The 15618-nt window shown below is 49.3% G+C and overlaps 1 long non-coding RNA gene across 1 annotated transcript in view; it reads left to right on the top strand.

The window, feature by feature from the left end:
- Positions 1-8014, top strand: part of LOC138683428 (uncharacterized) — a 109790-nt gene extending 101776 nt beyond the window's left edge. The window contains exon 4 of the long non-coding RNA XR_011322958.1: positions 7515-8014. This is a non-coding gene — a long non-coding RNA (uncharacterized lncRNA). The remainder of the gene's footprint in view (positions 1-7514) is intronic.
- The last annotated feature ends 7604 nt before the right edge of the window (positions 8015-15618 follow it).

The raw sequence follows: 15618 nt of genomic DNA, 5'->3' as shown, positions 1-15618 counted from the left end.
CATATTGCCTCTCATTTTCTGGCAGTTTATTATACAGCGGGGCTTCTTCAGCCCATGTCACCTCCTCCTCTGGCAACATTCCAAAATCTTTGCCTTCTGGCCAGTCCGTGATCACTTCCACAATTCCTGGGCAACTGGGGTTTCCTATGCGAGCCCGTTGTGTGATCAGTGCAATCCACTTACTCCACGTGGCATCAGTCACGTGATGTGTAGAGGAAACTTTCCCTTTGAACATCCAGCCCAGCACTGGCAGTCGGGGTGCTAAGAGGAGCTGTGTTTCAGTACCAACCACTTCTGAAGCGGCTCGAACTCCTTCATATGCTGCCAATATCTCTTTTTCAGTTGGAGTATAGCGAGCTTCAGATCCTCAATATCCTCGACTCCAAAACCCCAGGGGTCGGCCTCGGGTCTCTCCAGGTGCTTTCTGCCAAAGGCTCCAGGTAGGGCCATTCTCCCCAGTTGCAGTGTAGAGCACATTTTTAACATCTTGTCCTGCCCGGACTGGCCCAAGAGCTACTGCATGAACAATCTCCCGCTTAATTTGTTCAAAGGCTTGTCGTTGCTCAGGCCCCCATTTAAAATCGTTCTTCTTCCGGGTAACTTGGTAGAGAGGACTTACAATTTGACTGTAATTTGGAATATGCATTCTCCAAAAGCCCACAATACCTAAGAAAGCCTGTGTTTCCTTTTTATTAGTCGGTGAGGACATAGCTGCTATTTTGTTGATCACGTCCGCAGGGATCTGACGACGCCCATCTTGCCATTTTACTCCTAAGAACTGGATCTCCTGCGCAGGTCCCTTGACCTTACTTTCTTTTATGGCAAAGCCAGCCTTCAAAAGGATTTGGATTATTTTCTTCCCTTTCTCAAAAACTTCTTCTGCCGTGTTGCCCCATATGATGATGTCATCAATATATTGCAGGTGCTCTGGAGCTTCACCTTTTTCTAGTGCAGTCTGGATCAGTCCATGGCAAATAGTGGGGCTGTGTTTCCACCCCGGGGCAGTCGATTCCAGGTGTACTGGACACCCCTCCAAGTGAAAGCAAACTGTGGCCTGCACTCCGCTGCCAAAGGAATGGAGAAAAATGCATTAGCAATGTCAATTGTGGCATACCACTTAGCTGCCTTTGATTCCAGTTCATATTGAAGCTCTAACATATCGGGCACAGCAGCACTCAGCGGTGGCATGACTTCGTTCAGCCCATGATAATCTACTGTTAGTCTCCATTCCCCATTAGATTTCTGCACGGGCCATATGGGACTGCTAAAGGGTGAGTGAGTCTTGCTGATCACTCCTTGGCTCTCCAATTGGCAAAACAGCTTATGGATGGGGATCAGGGAGTCTCGGTTGGTGCGATATTGCCGCCGGTGCACCGTCATGGTAGCAATTGGCACCTGTTGTTCTTCAACCTTCAGCAACCCCACAACCGAAGGGTCTTGGGAGAGACCAGGTAGGGTAGACAGCTGCTCAATCTCCTCCGTCTCCAATGCAGCTATACCAAAGGCCCAACGGTACCCTTTTGGGTCCTTGAAATACCCCCTCCTGAGATAATCTATACCAAGGATGCACGGGGCCTCTGGGCCAGTTGCAATGGGGTGTTTATGCCACTCATTCCCGGTTAGACTCATTTCAGCTTCCAATACGGTTAGCTCTTGCGATCCCCCTGTCACACCAGAGATACAGATGGGTTCTGCCCCTTTATAACTTGATGGCATTTTAGGGTACATTGTGCACCAGTGTCTACTAGAGCCTTATATTCCTGTGGGTCTGATGTGCCAGGCCATCGAATCCACACTGTCCAGTAGACCCGGTTGTCCCTCTCCTCCACCTGGCTGGAGGCAGGGCCCCTCCAGTCCTGGTTAGAATATCCGTTACTCACTTTTTGCACACGTGAATCAGAAGTCCCTTCAAGAGGATCAGAAATGAGATCGGCCCATCTACTGCATCATGGGGACTGCTCACGGGAAACTGGAGCAGCAGTTTTCCAAGAAGAATCCTCTTTTCTGGTTGCTTTTTCTCGCAACTCCCGTACCCGTGCATCCAAGACTGAGGTAGGTTTTCCATCCCACTTCCTCATGTCCTCCCCATGGTCACGCAGGTAAAACCACAGGTTAGCCCGTCGTGTGTACTTTCTCTCTCCTCTCTCTTGGGCAGAGGTACGCTTACTCCCAGTAGCTGCGATGCGGGCCTGTACAGGTGAGGAGGAGGACATATCTACTTTGAATTGCTGGAACTCTCGGGACAATTCCTCTACAGCTGAGACACAGGCCCGTAGGGAGGAAGAGAGACTTCCTTCATATTGCTGGAGTTGGACAGCCAATTCATCCACCGTTTGTCCATAGCCTTCTTTCCAGGACATTACTGCCAATGAGTTGGCATAGGTTGGTGGTGCACTTCGTAGAAACTTCCGCCACATCGGTTGTGTGCATTGGACTTCATCTGGATCTGTGGGTGACTGCGCATTTTCTGGATCATTATAAATCACCTCCAGCACGGCTAATTCCCTCAGGTACTGGATACCTCTCTCCATGGTGGTCCACTTGCCTTGGTGACATGTAACTTCATCCTTGAAGGGGTATCTTTCCTTTACACCTAACAGAAGTCGCCTCCAGAGGCTGAGGACTTGTGTTTTTCTCCCAATCGCCTTGTCAATGCCCCCTTCCCTAGACAGAGATCCCAACTGCTTGGCTTCCTTACCCTCTAATTCCACACTACTAGCCCCATTATCCCAGCACCGGAGCAGCCAGGTAACAATGTGCTCACCTGGGTGGCGGCTAAAATCTTTTCGCATGTCACGCAACTCACTCAGGGATAGAGATCGGGTAATTATTTCAGGTTCTGCCTCTTCCTCCTGTTCTCGCGATGACCCTGGTTTGTCTTCATCTCTCGCTAAGCGAACTGATTTCTTTGTGTGTTTCTTTTTCTGTACAGGGGCGACTGATACTGGCACAGGTTGGTTTTCTGGTTTAGCTGCAGTATCTGTCACCGGGGTAGGGGTAGCCACGGTACCTGTTGTCGTGGCAGGGGCAGCCACGGTGCTTGTCGTCGGGGTTGGGGTAGCCACGGTGCCTGTCGTCGGGGTTGGGGTAGCCACGGTCTCTGTTGTCACGGTTGGGGTAGCCACGGTGCATGTTGCCCTGTTTTCCCTCTCTTCCCCCTTTTCCCCCTGAGGGTGCTGCCTAATATCAAGCAGTGTTTGGTAGATACTGGCCAGGGCACAGCACAGTGCAGTAAGTTGTGCGTCTCTGGAATAGCCACAGCATTTTCCTTTCAAATATTCTACCACTTCATGAGGGTTCTGTAGTTGTTCGGGAGTGAACTTCCAAGCCACTGGAGGTGAGAAGTTCTCTAGATACCTGCCCACATCCTCCCACATGCCGTGCCACCCATGAATATCCAGCTTTGGGGCAGATCTCTAGGTGGTATTCTTAAAGAACCTTTTTGTAGCTCTAAACAAGACCTGAAACATATTCAGGAGGCATAGCACTAACAGCACACTGGCTTGCGCATCCCAAGGATATTCAAAATTCTCAAAAGCTGTTGTAATTAGTCGGAAGGAGAAAAGGGAGGCAAATGGACCGGGGGGGAAGTATCCCCCCCTAACTTCCCCATGGGTTGGGTGTAATTACCAATAAAATCCAACAGAAGGTGCCCAAAGTATGGAAATGATATCACTGCCTATACAGATACCAGCTTAACCTCATGACCAGTGATGTAATCATTTCACAAGTCGACATTGCCCAGTACAGCAAAATGATAATCCCAATCACTCTCCCAGAGATGAGATACGCAACTACAGGCAATACATAGAGCATATAAGAACTTACAAATCGCCACCATGTAAACACATGAATCAACATTGTGACTAACATCTATTTATCTAGTATAAGAAATGCGTATGACAAATTTGTTTCAACACACTCTGGCCAGATCTGTCGTTATCTCAACCCTTTGTGTCCCTGTTCGGGCGCCAAAAAGGACTGTCGTGGTTTCAGCCCAGCCGGTAACAAAGGACCACGCGGCCGCTCGCTCACTCCTCCCGCCCCCCTCTGGTGGGATAGGGGGGAGACGGAGGAGAGAAAAGAGAAAAAAACTGGAACCTCGAGGGTTGAGATAAAGGCAGTTTACTGGAACAACACAAAGAAATTACAACAATGACGGTACTAATGAAAAAGTATACAAAAAGAGTGATGCACAGTGCAACTGCTCACCACCCGGGACCCGACGCTCCGCCACTTCCCCACCGAAAGTCCAGACCACCCCCCGGCCCACTCCCCATACATATACTGAGCATGATGTCACATGGTATGGAGTAGCTCCTTGGCTAGTTCAAGTCAGCTGCCCTGGCTATGCCCCCCACCTCCCAGGTTCCTGTAAAAATTAACTCTATCCCAGCTGAACCCAGGACACTCAGAAAGAAGGCTTTTTCTCTTGAAATTCCCCCCCCCGCCCACCCAAAGTGACTGGATCCCCAGATATTTCCTGACTTTCCTATCTCCAAAACGTCCTGTTCCTACCCCAGTCACTATCATTCTTTAAACCACCAACCCCCTTCAACTGCTACATGGAGGAATCTGCCTTTTAGGCTTTGCGATGGGTTGATGGGTTGACCTTGGCCGGCTGCCAGAGGCCCACCCAGCCGCTCTCTCACTGCCCCTCCTCAACAGGACAGGGAGAGAAAATAGGATGAAAAAGTTCCTTCAGGAAATATCCACCTGCCGGATCCACGGGCAGCAGGGAAATACGTGCCCCAGACAGCGTTTTGCCCTTTCTTAAATATTTTTCCACAGGGGCGCCACCAGCTTCGCCGAGTTGCTCAGCTTTGGCCTGCGGTGAGCCCGGTGCCTAGCTGGCTGGAACCAGCTGTGTCCGGCACAGGGCAGACCCTGGCCTCTTCTCACAGAGGCCACCCCTGCAGGCCGCACCTGGAGCACTGTGTCCACTTCTGGTCCCCACAATTCAAAAAAAGAAGCAGACAGACCGGAGAAGGTCCCAAGGAGGGCCACGAAGATGATCAAAAGGCTGGAGAACCTGCCCTATGAGGAAAGACTGAAGGAGTTGGGTCATTTTTCCTTTGGAGAAGAGAAGGCTCGGGGGGACCTCATCACAGTATTCCAGTACTTAAAGGGTGGCTACAAAGAGGAGGGAGGCTCTCTCTTCACAAGGAGCCACATGGAGAAGACAAGGGGCAATGGGTACAAGTTGCCCCGGGAGAGAGATTTCATCTCAATACAAGACAGACTGACTACTGACTTTTTTTTTTTTTTTACAGTGAGAACAATTGTGAAATGTATATTGACTTTCGCAAAATGAGAATACTGAAAGTTTGCCTAACTGCCACATAAGCTATATCTTGACAGGATGTTTGCTTCACTGACAGTAACCTAGGCCTTGACACAGGAAATGTACCCTTGGAGCTAATTGGAAATGGAAAGATGGAACGATAAGACAACCACCTGCAGCTGCCGGAAAATCATGGGGTGAAAAGTGCAGCTGGAGGAAGACTACTAACTTCATCCCTTGCGGATCCCTGGGAGCCCCCTCGAACCACGAGAGACGCGTGCAAGTGGGGGTGGTCTGGGGTGGTTATGTTAAATAGATATCTGCAATATTAAAATGACTTTTTGAAAACGCCACGAACACAGTGTATAAAAGGCGAGTTCGGGTGCAACCGGGTGCGCCTCTGGTTTCAACCATGCGCCCAGCACTGTTTGCCTTTGCTCTATAATAAAGTGGTAAAATTCATAAAATTCTGCATGAGTGTGTTTCTCACACAATCATCCACTGGAACAGCCTCCCCAGGGATGTGGTAGAGTCCCCATCGCTGGAGGTTTTCAAGGTGCGATTGGACAGGGTGCTAGATAATCTCATCTAGGCTCCCTTTCCCACAAAAGGATGGACCAGATGATCTTTCAAGGTCCTTTCCCACCTGGGCTGCTCTAGGATTCTACGATTCTTCAGTGGATCACTGTTTAATAATAACCCTTTGCTCGCTCTGGTTTGGAGCAAAGTGTCGGCAACGTTGCCTGCGAGGCGAGACGTGAATTCCACCAGGCGCCACAGGCTTCTAAAACCTATGGTAATCGCCCAGTCTCTCTGAATGTATAAGACTGTCGTGGTTTCAGCCCAGCCGGTAACAAAGCACCACGCAGCCGCTCGCTCACTCCCCCCACCCCGGCCACGGTGGGATTGTTACCGAAATCCGGCATAAAACTCCTTAACACCAATGAGAAGTTAAGAAGCAGGCACTTTGTTTATTGCAGTGCTGGGGACACGGGGGATCGCTTCTCCAAAGGCGTGTCCAACTTAGTATCAAAATCCATCAGTTTTTATAGACTTTTTATGTCAGGTCATTGTTACATAAGCTCTTTACATAAAAATGCATACTATGCTCGCTCTTAAATTTAACCTGTATAATGATTGGTCCTTTGATTATATAACCTTATCAATATTCTTATTTAAAAACAATCATTGGTCAGTTACACTTAGCTCTACTGATTGTGTTACCAATATTTGATAAAAGTTGAAATTTCACTTAAGTCGGGTTTGGTTAAAAGGGTAAAGATTGTAGAAAATAGGGGTTTGAAGCTCACAATAGCTATAGAAACTTAGGAACATACAAAATGTGCGGTATGCAATCATAAAAGAATAAGTATTGTCTAAGATCGGTTAACCATAGAAATTCTGACAGATTTGTTAGATTGTAGTGTTTTGTCTTAATGAACTAAGAGAGAGATCGTTATGGACCTTAGTTCTGTGGTTTAGAAACCCCACTTTGATCAAGAGACCAGTTAGTGGGATTAGGTAAGATTAACCAATGAATGTTTTAGTATAAGAATATTGATAAGGTGATGTGACCGAGGGCCAATCACTAGAAACGTTAAATGTAAGGATTAACATTGAATGTACTTTTATGTAAATCTAATACATGATGGCAAAATCGTACTGCGCAGAATCACATAAGAGAGGTCAACTATCGGACAAAGTGAGGAAGACTATGGAAGACCACCAGAGGGTTTCTGAAGACCACCAGAGACTTCACCATGCCTGCGTAAAGGGACATTTACATATGCTAATGATTTATCGGACAGTTGATGATTATGTATGACATTTCCCAGAAATCTAGTGAATATGTATAACAGGTGTGTATTTAACCTGCATGATTGAACCAGACAGGTGCACACACTAGGTGGAGTGATCCCCTGTGTGCCCAGCGCTGCAATAAAGAAATGCCTGCTTCTTAACTTCTCATTGCTGTTAAGGAGTTTTTTTCCGGACTTCGGCAACAACAGCCACCCCTGCGGCCCCCTCCCCTGCGACCAAAAAAAAAAAAAAAAAAAAACCCACGCCACACAAACCCATAACAAAGCCATACCTAGCTTCTTCAAAATTCCCCCACCCCCAGAAGCGGGAACACCTTCTAGATACCTTAGGGAGTTGATGCAGACAGAACAATAGATGTTACCTAGCTCAATCATTCAGTAAGCAAACACTGCACCAGTGCAGTTTCAAGGAAACATCATATGTCAGTTTCCATCTACTTCAGGTAAACCGTTTCCATCTCCTCCCCGGGAAGACTAAATAAAGGTGAAGTCCTCAGGTCACTTACACGCCCGTGTCACCAAACTTCACCCGATCGCTTGGGGATATAGAAGAGATGAAGACGCCTTCCAGTGGGCGTCTCAGATGCCTCAGTAACATAGGGTTCAAGGGCAACAAAGGATCGCCCTGCTTTCCCATGCCCGTCTCCCTTTTCTAATGGCTGCTAAAGAAAGATGAAGTTTGCCGTCTCCCTGTGATGTAGTTTTGGTTTGGGTCTGGCTGGGATGGAGGTAACTTTCCCCATAGCAGCCCTCATAGTGCTGTGCTTTGTAGTTGTAGCTAGAAGGGTGTTGATAACACACCAATGTTTTGGCTACTGCTGAGCAGTGCTCCCACAGCTGACTTATCCCTTCTAGGTATGCATACCATTTCCTAACTGTGGCCTTTTGGGCTACTCCCTCGGGAGGAGGCGACCCATTGAGGACTGAGTTTGAGAGGGAAAGGGCCCTGTACTATAACATCTTGTGATGTGTGCAGCTTTTCAGCCTCCTTAACCGCTCTAGTGAGGGAAAGGACCCCCTTTTCCCAATCTGAGTATATCATTGTTCAGTCTCCTTGAATGAAGTGGAAGAGAATAATAAAGGCCTAGCTGGTCCTTGCGGTCCCTTTTGAAACATGCCACAGTATGAAGCATGTGCGGCAAATCCCCATTCCACCCTTAACGGGTCTCGTGGGTGCAACGGGCCTAGTCTCTGATAAGCCTTAAGCTCATCTTTCAAAGTGTTAAGGGCTTCCGTATGTTGCAAAGTCCAATCCCATTTCCTATTGTTTTGGAGCAAGTCATAGAGAAGGCGGGCAATCACTGAGAACCCTGGTATATGTTTTCTCCAGTAGCCCAAAGTACCTAGCAGCTGCTGTAATTCCGTTTTATTGCCCGGAGTCTGTCCCTTTTCAATAGCTGATAAGAGTGTCGTCGGGTACCGTAACTGCTCCAGCTATCCGCCGTGCCCCCAGGAATTTAATTTCTTGTCCAGGACCTTGACATTTAGAAGATGGAATGTCTAGCCCATTCTTGACTAACGGATTCCAGATGGCCTCAGCCACTTGCCCTACCTGTTCCTTGCTATCCCCACCGACTAGGATATCATCTATATATTGATATATGTGAACACCTGATGGCACTTCCACAGCATCAAGAAGCTTGGCTAAAGCATTGTGGGCAATAGTGGGGGAATGCCTCTATCCCTGGGGAGGCCGATTAAAGGTGTATTGTGTCCCCTCCCAAGTGAAGGCGAACTGGGGTTTGTCCTCTTCCCTTAGGGGAACCATAAAAAAACATATCCTTGACATCTAAAGCAGCCATCCATGGGTTGGCCGCGGCCTGTATTGCCGTTACTATTGAGGTTATGCTCGGAACAGCAGCAGTTAATGGTGGGGTATTACTGTTCAATCTCCTATAATCAATTGTTAGTCATCACCTCCCATCTGGTTTACGGACTGGCCAAACAGGAGAATTATAAGGGGAATGTATGCGACTTGTGTCCTGGTTTCGGCTGGGATGGAGTTGATTGTCTTCCTAGAAACTGGTATAGTGCTATGTTTTGAGTTCAGTATGAGAAGAATGTTGATAACACTGATGTTTTCAGTTGTTGCTAAGTAGTGTTTAGTCTCAAGTCAAGGATTTTTCAGCATCTCATGCCCAGTCAGTGAGAAGGCTGGAGGGGCACAAGAAGTTGGGCGGGGACACAGCCAGGGCAGCTGACCCAAAGTGGCCAGCAGGGTGTTCCATAACATGTGATGTCACATCTAGTATATAAACTGGGGGGGGTGGGGGCGGGGGATCATCGCTCTGGGATTAACTGGGCGTCGATCGGCGGGTGGTGAGCAATTGCACTGTGCTTCATTTGTATATTCCAATCCTCTTATTATTACTGCTGTCGTTTTATTAGTGATATCATTATCATTATTAGTTTCTTCTTTTCTGATCTATTAAACCGTTCTTATCTCAACCCACGAGTTTTACTTCTTTTCCCGATTCTCTCCCCCATCCCACTGGGTGTGGCGGGGGGGAGTGAGTGAGCAGCTGGGTGGTGCTTAGTTGCTGGCTGGGGTTAAACCACGACAAGTTGTGCTCTGTCTCTTCTCAAGATCGTTAATTACTTCCGAAATACCCCGCTTGGCAGCGGCTGGCAGTGGGTACTGAGAGACACGGGTTACGTTAGATTGCGGTAGTGCAGGAGCAACCTGCAAGGTTTTCACATGTGTGATAGCATATTTCCATACATTCTGTATGGCATGTCTAAATATTCTGATGGTTTTAATATTTTGTACCAGCCATGGAAACTGGTTTGCTGCTAGGTGACTGTAAAAGTGAGATTTGGTAAATAATTATTAGAAATCTTATACTAACACTATGATTGAAACAATAGACAAAAGTATTTCCAAGCAATTTACTAGTAGAGGCAGTTACTCCTAAGTTTGGCAGTTCTTGGCTCTTATGACTAGATGTTCCTGTACGCTAGATGAGAACAATGTTGAAACTGACCACGTGTGATTGAAACCGCGTTAAGCTTCAAGATCAAAGAACAAGGACAAGAATAAAGACTTCAAGGACAGCCAGCAAGAACTTCAAATGGGTCGGTGGTCGCAAAAGCAGCCCTTTGACTCAAATGGATCCTTCATTGCGCATGATCGGATGTAGGCAATACTATGATAATCAGTTATAACCATTTTTATGTATATATATACTAATCTGATTAATATGCAATTAGTTATTCTATATAACCTGTTTGTGCTGAAGCTGTGGCATGCACGCTAGGTGGAACTATCCCCCGTGCATCCAGCGCTGCAATAAAGAATGCCTGCTTTCTAAAACTCCAAAACGAGTCTTAGAGAGTTTCTTTGACTTGCTTTTCGGTATCAGGGTAGCCCCTGCCCCTCTGCCCCCAAAGCTGCACACCCTGCCATTGGGTAGGTACCACTGTTTGCCCACCAGCACATCGAATCCCAGTATATTTCCCTCATAGGGGCTCAAAGCCACTTCCACAGCAGTCATTCTCTTTTCCCCAGGTAGCCAAAGTTGAGTTCGAGCTATGGGACATTTTTCTGCTGCTCCTGTCCCTCCCATCATGTTTATAGTCTTTCTCGATGGTTTAATCCCTAGCTCATTAGCTTGTCGTTTGTTTAAAACACTAATTTGGGCTCCCGTATCAATTAAAAATTCTAAACTTATCCGTCTTGGACCCACAGGAGTGTGTATACAAGGCTCCTTATCAGCAGACCATTGGCAAGAATCCGCCACGCGCATTGGGCGGCCTGAACCCCAGACCGCAACTTCTAGTTTTTTAGCCCTTCCAACTCCCCTCGCAGTGCCGCGAAAGGGTTCAGTTTCTCTTCCCGAGGGGGCGGGGTTGCTGGCGCTTCCCTTTGGTCCCTAGTTTTCCCCTCCAGCAATTCCACCAGCTTCCGGATGTCATCAGCGGCCTGCCCGTGCAGCATGGCTTGGGGTGCCCCCAGTGCCAATGCCTTCCGCCAGAGACCATTCCTTCCGGGATCGTAGTTCCGACCCGGCCGACCCCAGGAAGGAGGCTCAGGCTCCCGGGGGGGAGGCCGTTCGGGGCGGCGTTTACGACTGGCTTGCCGGACCTTCCTGTTACCCTCTGCGCCACCGCTCGGCTCCGCCCATCCCATCTCGCGCCCGTGAACTACTATGCTGTGCAGTACTTCCGCCCAGGTCATCCCGTGCGCGGGCGGGTTCTGCTGATTGCGCTCGATGGCCCCCTGAATTCTTTCTCTGAGGGACTGGACGTGTATTTTTAAAGCATCCGGCAGCCCTCTAATAAGGGGTCTAAGGGGTGGCGGGGGTCCACCGGTACAGCCATCGCTATCCCTTGCTGCCCTCTGTCGTACATGGCCTGAACACAGGCCGCCTTTTGCACTCCCTCCGTTACCTCCGACAGTCCCTTTACCCGGATAGTAACAGGTTCTCCTCTCTCCTTGGGGTCCACACCCCCAGCCCAATAGGCTACTCGGGACGTTATCGACTGATCACCCGCCGGTCCGTCACTCAAAAACACTCCCGGTCCCCAGAACCCCCTTGCTTTGTCATCACTCAATAGTATCCGATCTCCCCCAGTTAAAGAAACCCTCCGCAAATACTCAGTTTCGGTTTCGCCCGGCTTGTGTGAAAACTTAGCTTGTAATTCACTGAGTTCGGGTCCCGTCCACCATCCAAGGGGTCGTGCGGACAGTGGCTCGGGGGTTCCCACCGTGCGGACCCGTGTGCCTTTCTGTTTTAATAAGGGGTCGCACGTCCCTTTCCTCCAAGTCCTCTACCTCTTCAGAGCTGTTTTCATCAGAGTTTCCCCAAATGTCCCCATCCCAACCCTCAGGGTCCGTGCCCGTAATTAACTTTCAGATTTGGGTAACACTGGGGGGCTTTTTTGCTTGCGCGAGCATAATTTCAATCTTTCGTTCTAATAGACGCGGCCGCTCCTTTTCTCGTTTCAATTCCGCCTTCGAACAACCTATTTCCCATTGCTTTTTAGAATTATCCTTTGCCAGTCTGTCAGAATCGTTATTTTGGTTTTGCGCTTGAACCAAGCAGGCGCCTAGGATGGCACACATACTGCCTTTGCCTTTGCCATCTCGACTATTTCCGCGGCATTGTTCTATTCTCTCCATGACCGCTGCTGGGTCGGACCACTTCTCCTTTGCCCATTCCATACCTGGGGGAGAAGGGCTACAGCCGTGCCTCCGTAATAATTCCTCTATTAACGCCATCCTGCCGACTACGCCAATTTAATGTTACGGAGGCTCACGCAATCAAATCCAACAGGTGTTAAAAATCAGATCTATTCTTCAGTAAAAAAGTTAGTTGGAACCACGATATCATTAGTGAACCACAGGCTCAATGATGTAAGGGGAATTAGTACTACACAGCCGACTTAAGAATTCTTAAGGTCTAAAAATGATGGTTCAAAATGCGCATATCGCTCACCTACAAGATGAGGGCTCTCAACCTCGAGGAGTTACCTAGGGCGGCGTCCCGACCCAAGGGGAGAGTCCGTGACTGCAGACCCGCTGCTCCGAGGAGGACTGACTCAAAATGTCCTCCGGCGGGGCCCCATTTATACCCTTGTCGAATCTGATCTGTGGTCGTTTTATTCCCCATTGGCCAAAAGGTCAACACTTCCACGTACTGACGCGTGTCGGATTGGTCAGTTCGGCTTTCAACCTGCGGCCTCTAGGGTTTGGGGTTTTTTTCCTCTCCTCCCTGTCCGGAGAAGTTTCGTTTCCTGTCGGGGTGGGTGTACCTGCCACGCTGGGATGGAGGTAACTTTCCCCATAGCAGCCCTCATAGAGGAGCTCCGGTGAACGGGGCGCGTTGCGTCAGTTCGCGCAGGCAGTTCGCGCAGCCCCCCTTCTTCCCAGCTCAAGAAGGCTACTCAAGCGGTGGACGACAGCCCAGAGGGAGACCCAGGTATGGTTGCCACTCGGGTGAAAGCCATTGTCAGGAAAAATGTGGCGATGCAGACAGAACTCCCATGTAAACATGCAGCTGTCCAGGTCTCTGGCTGCAGGGAGTGCCTGAGTCTATCACTGACGACGGAGGGCAGCAGGGACACTTCTTGTGTGAGGTGTGACCAGGTGGATGATCTGCTCAGCCTGGTGGCAGAGCTGAAGGAGGAAGTGGAAAGGTTGAGGAGTATCAGGGAGTGTGAGAGAGAGATAGATTGGTGGAGCCTCACCCTACCATCCCTGAGGCAGAGGCAGCAGATGGAGGCTCCACAAGAAGCAGAGGTTCCCCTGCCCTCCTGTCACCAGGCAGGAGGGGACCTAAGAGATGGAGGGGAATGGATACAGGTCCTTGCTCGGGGAGGCAGGCGAGTCCCCTCCCGGTCTCCCTCACCTTCCCAGTTGCCCCTATGCAACAGGTATGGGCCTCTGGAACTTGAGGACCAGGTCAATGAAGATCAGGGTGTAGATGAAGCCCTATCTAGGGAGGTGCCTAGGCTCAGTCGGGCAGCACCACGCATTCTCACATCCTCTGAAAAAAAGAAAAAGGAGGGTAATTGTCATAGGCGAATCCCTTCTGAGGGGGACAGAGGGCCCAATATGCAGACCTGACCCATCCCACAGGGAAGTCTGCTGCCTCCCTGGGGCCCGGGTAAAAGACATTACCAGGGAACTCCCTGGTCTGGTTCGGACCTCTGATTATTACCCATTGCTGGTTGTGCAGGTTGGTAGTGATGAGATTGCAGGGAGAAATCGAAAGGCAATCAAAAGGGACTTCAGGGCACTGGGACGATTGGTGGAAGGATCGGGAGCACAGGTAGTGTTTTCCTCAATCCCTTCAGTGGCAGGGAAATACACTGAAAGGAACAGGAAAACACACCTGGTTAACACGTGGCTCAGAGGCTGGTGCCATCGGTGGAATTTGGGTTTTTTTGATCATGGGGAGGTTTACACGGCACCAGGCTTGCTAGCGACAGATGGTATCCAGCTGTCTCAAAGGGGTAAAAGAATCCTCGCTCGTGAGATGGCGGGGCTTATAGAGCGGGCTTTAAACTAGGTTTGAAGGGGGTAAGGGATAAAACTAGGTGCACCAGAGATGAGCCTGGGGGCAGCGTGCCAATGTTAGGGGTGGATTTGATAGGCCAGCTCAAATGCATCTATGCCAATGCACGCAGCATGGGCAATAAACAGGAGGAGCTGGAAGCCATCGTGCAGCAGGATAGATATGACTTAGTCGCCATCACGGAAACATGGTGGGACGACTCCCGTGACTGGAGTGCTGCAATGGATGGCTACAAGCTCTTCAGAAGGGATAGGCAAGGTAGAAGAGGTGGTGGGGTGGCTCTCTATGTTAGGGAATGTTTGGACTGTACAGAGCTACACGATTCTGATGACAAGGTGGAGTGCTTATGGGTGAGGATGAGAGGGAAAGCCAATAAGGCTGATATTGTGCTGGGAGTCTGTTATAGACCGCCCGACCAGGTTGAAGAGACGGATGAATCATTCTACAAGCGGCTGGCAGTAGTCTCAGAATCGTGTGCCCTTGTTCTCGTGGGGGACTTCAACTTTCCAGATGTCTGCTGGAAATACAATACAGCAGTGAGTAAACAATCTAGGAGGTTCCCGGAGTGTGTGGAAGATGACTTCCTGACACAGCTGGTGGGTGAGCCAACCAGGGGAGGAGCCTTGCTAGATCTGTTGTTTACGAACAGGGAAGGACTGGCGGGAGGTGTGATGGTCGGAGGCCGCCTTGGGCTTAGCGACCATGAAATGATAGAATTCTCAATTCTTGGTGAGGCAGGGAAGGTGGTCAGCAAAACCACCGCTATGGACTTCCAAAGGGCAAACTTTGGCCTCTTCGAGGCACTGGTTGAGAGAGTCCCTTGGGAGACGGTCCTGAAGGGCAAAGGGGTCCAGGAGGGATGGACATTCTTTAAGAAGGAAATCTTAATGGCTCAGGACCAGGCTATTCCCATGTGCCGCAAGTCGAACCGCCGAGGGAAACGACCGGCCTGGCTGAACGGGGAGCTTTTTCTAGGAGTCAAGAAAAAAAGGAGAGTTTATCATCTCTGGAAGAAAGGGCGGGCGACTTGGGAGGAGTACAGGGATCTTGTTAGATCATACAGAGAGAAAATTAGAAAGGCAAAAGCTCAGCGAGAACTAAATCTGGCCACTATTGTAAGGGACAACAAAAAATGTTTTTACAAATATGTTAACAGTAAAAAGAATCCCAAGAAGAATATCTATCCTTTAATGGATACAGAAGGGAACGTAGCCACCAGAGATGAGGAAAAGGCCGAGGTACTTAATGCCTTCTTTGCCTCAGTCTTTAATAGGGAGTCCAGTTTTCCTCAGGGTACTCCACCCCCTGAGCTGGAAGGTGAGGATGAAGAGCAGAATATACCCCCCCTTAATCCAGGAGGAAATAGTGAGTGACCTACTACGCCATCTGGACACTCACAAATCTATGGGACCCGATGGAATCCATCCAAGAGTACTGAGGGAAGTGGCAGAGGTCCTTGCCAAGCCACTCTCCATCATCTATCGGCGATCCTGGT

The sequence above is a fragment of the Haliaeetus albicilla genome, chromosome W (genome assembly GCF_947461875.1).
Source record: "Haliaeetus albicilla chromosome W, bHalAlb1.1, whole genome shotgun sequence".
NCBI classification, from domain to species: domain Eukaryota; kingdom Metazoa; phylum Chordata; class Aves; order Accipitriformes; family Accipitridae; genus Haliaeetus; species Haliaeetus albicilla.
This window is presented reverse-complemented; position numbering and strand designations above follow the sequence as displayed.